The sequence below is a fragment of the Staurois parvus genome, unplaced genomic scaffold, assembly GCF_062004578.1.
Source record: "Staurois parvus isolate SC_StPar_1 unplaced genomic scaffold, SC_StPar_1.0 ptg000522l, whole genome shotgun sequence".
Classification (NCBI taxonomy): domain Eukaryota; kingdom Metazoa; phylum Chordata; class Amphibia; order Anura; family Ranidae; genus Staurois; species Staurois parvus.
Window position 1 is genome coordinate 716369 of NW_028318318.1, and position 5063 is coordinate 721431.

Consider the following 5063-nt stretch of genomic DNA (forward strand, 5'->3'; position numbering starts at 1 on the left):
GAACATCATTAGCTAAGCATATTTTATAACACGATTATATATAAAATGTTAAGGTCTGCAAAAAATCCAAAGTTCGCTTATCTGTAAATAGTGTGATCTTACAAGTTTGTCATGACATCCTAAAATTAGAGTAAACAGTAGCTAGAAAAAACATGCAGTATTGATTTTTGATCAAAGTTCTCTATCTGTGGGGGAGAATAAAATGTTAGTATTTTTTAGATTTATTAAAGTAGATTTGAGACAGGCATAAGAGATTAACCCTTTCTCCCACAATCCCCTCTTAAATCACAGCGTGATTTCTCTCACAGAGCTATATTCTCTTCTCTGATTACATATACAGAGAACAATTCTATATATTGCATATAGGAAAAGAAGAAAGAGTAAGCACATTAATATCAGCATTCCTGCTTTCTTAAACCATAGGAAAATACCTCCAAAGAAATCACCAATTGGTCCTAGACTTCTAAAGGGATTCCATCCTTTTTCAGCTATTTTCCTGGCCTTCTCTTGGAGGGCTGAAACCTCTTCCCTATGTTTGCTAATTATGTCATAATAGTCTGGGACATCAAAACTAGTGTTGTGTATCCAAGTACAGCATTCATATTCCTCAGTCATTTCACATAATCCTGTTAAGGCAAAACTCATAGATTCAATAGCAAAATTATGTATTTCTAGCTGTTTTCTAATCGCTCTTTGCTCTACGCTTAAAAGTTTAATATCCTCAGTATTCTTTTCCATTATGTCATCTAGAATGTTTGAATAGTTATTCAATCTATTCATTACTTCCACTCCCCAACCTGTCCATGATGGGAACCATGCCCAAATCTTATCCTGAAATAGAAAAAGGTCCCGTTTATGTTTGTACCTTAGCGGATACTTTGAGTGGGGCCCTGCTTCCAGAAAGTGTGTGTATGCATCCCCTTTCCCTCCAAGGACTCCCATGATGGGTATTAAATAAGCTAGATAACACCATCCATGGGCTTCCAAGGGTATCCAGGGGTAACAGATCTTTCCACAGCATATGTAAGTGTTGTTCCCAAGTGAGATAGATCGAATACCAACAAGCTTTTGTGTAGTATTAGAATATCCTGCGATGGCCAGGAAAGCAAGAATTCTAGTTAACCGTTTCAATACCGTGCAATTTTACACCTTCCTGCCCAGGCCATTTTTCAGGTTTCAGCGCTCTCACACTTTGAATGACAATTGCGCGGTCATACAACATTGTACCCAAACTAAAATTTTATCATTTTCTTCACACAACTAGAGCTTTCTTTTGGTGGTATTTAATCACCGCTGGGGTTTTTATTTTTTGCTAAATTAACAAAAAAAGACCAAAAATTTTGAAAAAAAAACAAATTTTTCTTTGTTTCTGTTATAAATGTTTACAAATAAATAACTGTTCTTCATAAATTTAGGCCGAGATGTATTCTGCTACATGTCTTTGGTGAAAATAACCCAAATTAGGATGTATTTTTTAGTTTGTAGGAAAGTTATAGAGTTCACAAACTATGGTATAGATCTGAATATTGATCAATCCTGAAGTACTGACAGCCAATCTAATATCTTGAGGTCCAAGAATGTCAGAACAGTACAGATATCCCCCAAATGACCCCTTTTTGCAGAGTAGACAGTCCGACGTACTTTATTAGAGGCATGGCGAGTTTTTTGAAGTTGTATTTTTTTGTCATAATTTTTCGGAAAATGAGAAAATTAAAACAATTATTTTCACAATTTTTTTTTTTACATACTGTCACCAGTGCAGTACAGCATCATCATATAACTGGCATGGCGGTGAACAGCGACACTGACTGGTGACAGTATGAAAAAAAAAAATATATATATTTTTTTAAATTTTTTTTTATTTTTTTATTATATTTAATTTTTTATTACATTTTTTTTTTATTTTTTTTAAGATTTTTTTTCATATTTTACTATGACCAAAGTAGTACAATGTTACCATAGTAACACTGTACTACTTTTGGGAAGTGATCAGTATTTGTTTTTTTTTTTTTTTTTTTACACAATTTGCTTATAGCAAAGAATTACTTTGCTATAAGCAAGCATTTACCTGAATGAAATCGATTCATTCAGCTTTTTTTTTTTTTTTTTTTGTGCTTAGCTGTGATTTGGTCACAGCTAATCACATGACATGTGCATGTGATTAGCTGTGACCATTCACAGCTAGGCACTAGTATACAATGGATGGCATCATGAATGAAGCCATCCATTGTATACAACTGTCATGTGACCTGCTGTGATTGGTCACAGCAGGTCACATGGTACCGGCAACGGGAGCCGGTACTCGGATCTGTCATCGGCCGTGTCCGAGGTGCACGGGCGGTGACAGATCGCACTGCTGCGTCGCTCTGCAACCGCGCAAACCGCGCATGTGCGGGAGCACGCCAAATGGCGTGCACCCGGAATACAGGAGCACATTACAAGCCGCCAAACGGCCATTGGCCGGGCGGCTAATGGTTAAAGCAGGATTCTTATTATTAACCATAACATCTACAAAAGTTTCATTGAATACTGGATCTTTAGTGTAATATACAGAAGACAAATCTGAACTAAGAGAGAAATTCAACTTTGACTCACTGCATGCTCCCCTCTTCCCACTTGAGATGTTACCTAACTTAAAACACCAATCTGGAGGATGTGTTTTACTAACTATATGTCAGGACAGGGACGCTGGAATGGACAGGCAGGCCTATTAACAATGTAACGCACTGGCTGACGACAACCACCACTCACAGACTGAAGTCCCTCAGGGCGCGGAGTCTAAGTCCCAGGCTGCCCTTCACCAGGGCCCCTGATGGTGGGGATGGACTTGACGCAGCCAGGAACCAGGTCACGGCCCCCGAGACACCCCAGTTGCGGTAATGGCCGCCGCCAATGGCGTGTAGCTGGTGGAAAGGACAATAGAGTAGTCGGGCAGGCCGGGTCGACAACAACGGGACAAAACGGTACAGGACAGCAGACGAGAATCACAGGTCATGGGCCGGGTTCAGCAACGGAGGGTCAGATCAAAGGAGAACACAAAGAATGGTCGAGTCACAAGCCGAGTCAGATTCCAGGAGAGTCATGAGAGTCAGAACAGAGCTGTAGCAACACAAAGACACAAGTGCAAAGGGCATGTGCGGACCACAGTCTTATATGCAATCAGCCACACCCCTCTGGGGGATGGACCTCAGAGACCTGAAGGCATAAAAGATTCCCACCATGCTCTGCAGAAATCCAAGATGGATGCCAGCACATGGAGTAACATAACCTCTGGGAAAAAGGTAGGACCTTGACACTATATGAAAAGATATAGTGTTGTTTTCATACATGGCTGATATATTAGTTAGGGTCACCGGAGGCAATCCATTAAGAAAAGGGAGGAATCCTAGAGGGGAGGCTATCAGGGGGATCCCAGCAGTGCTGAGGTGCAATTTGCTACATATCAAACATTTTTCATATCCTGACCTTTGTGCATAAGTGTACTTAAACTTGAGCAATGACATTTTCCCAGTGTAAGTTTCCACATCATTATAGGCAATTTCCCTTCTCTGTCTATCATGGCCATACTGTGAACCACAGATAGAACTAATCATACCCAAATCATCTGGATCATATATACAGTTAGAAACAATCCATGTGGGCAGGAATACTATCAGGACTAGGACAAATAGTCCGCACATCATCTTCCAAGAATATAGGGGCAAGACTAGCCAGGACATCTTCTTCAGAGATTTTATCACCTGCTTCACTCACTCTTCGAGGCTTTAAAACACCTACTTCACCTCCTTCATCTGTATCCGGTCCTTCAGGCTTGGAGGGAACTTTCTTTATCCTGCGGGTATGGATCCAAGTATTAGCTTGTTCCGTTAGGACAGCCGTCCGGGTTACTGCAACTACTGTAGTTGGTGGTCCAAAAGGGTATTCTTGCTTCTTATTCCAATTCAGTTGTTTAATCACCACAACGTTACCTGGTACAATGGAGTGGGTTGGTTCCTGTGAAGGCAGAGGAAGAGTGCGAGCTGCTTTGCCATAAACACTGTTTAATTTGTCAATCAGGTTTTTACAATATTCCTCCTGTATTTGCTCTAGATCCCCTCTTTCTATTGTTAGGGGCTTTCTAGTCCAAGGAGTGGGAAACGGTTTCCCCATCAGGATTTCAAATGGAGAGAGACCATTTGTCTTGGAGGGAGTCATTCTGATCTCAGCCAAGACTGCTGGCAGTGCATTTTTCCACTTGTGATAAGTCCCACCTGTGGTCTTCCTGAGCTTGTGCTTGATTGTCCTATTCATTCTCTCCACTATTCCCGAACTCTGAGGATGATAGGGGATATGAAACTTCCACTCAATCTGGAGCACCTTCACCAATTCCTGACATACCTTGGATGTGAATGCTGGCCCATTATCAGAATTTATCTGAACTCGGCACCCCCACCTAGGAATTACTTCCTGAGTCAAGATTTTGACTACAGTCCTGCTATCCTCTCTGGTTGTCACAAAGGCCTCCACCCATCTGGAAAACATGTCCACTATCACTAGCAGATACTCCTGTTGTGTACCCATTTTGGGCATGTGAATGAAATCAGTTTGCAAAAATGTGAAAGGTGAGGTAGGATATTGGAAATGGTCATGTGTGGGTTTGTGAGGGATGTTAGGATTATTTCTTATGCATTCAATGCATCTGGCCACAAATGCTTTGCAGAGCAAAGGTAGGTGCAATATGTAAAAATCTTTGGCAATCAGTTCTGCAGTAACTCTCCATCCTCTGTGTCCTATGCCATGATACTGTGAGATGAACAAGGACGCACTTCCTTGTGGGATACCTGGCTTCCTCTCTTTGGAGGTCAGCCCCGTATTGGGGTCCAATTCCAAAGCTTGTGAAGCCCAGAAGTCCAGGTCTTCTTTAGTTGCAAAGACCTGGAGATCTTGGAGTACTTGTTCCCAGGGAAGGGAGGGGGGCTTCAGGGGTGAAAGTTACATAACAGCCTGAGTGGCACTGGCAGCTGTTTTTGCAGCTGCATCTGCCAGGGCATTTCCCTTAGCAACTGTGTCTGTACCCTGTGTAT

The 5063-nt window shown here is 41.5% G+C and overlaps 1 pseudogene; it reads right to left on the minus strand.

Annotated features, from left to right (window-relative positions):
• Nucleotides 1-285: 285 nt before the first annotated feature.
• On the minus strand, nucleotides 286-3719 carry LOC149451755 (uncharacterized; annotated as a pseudogene).
• Nucleotides 3720-5063: the final 1344 nt, after the last annotated feature.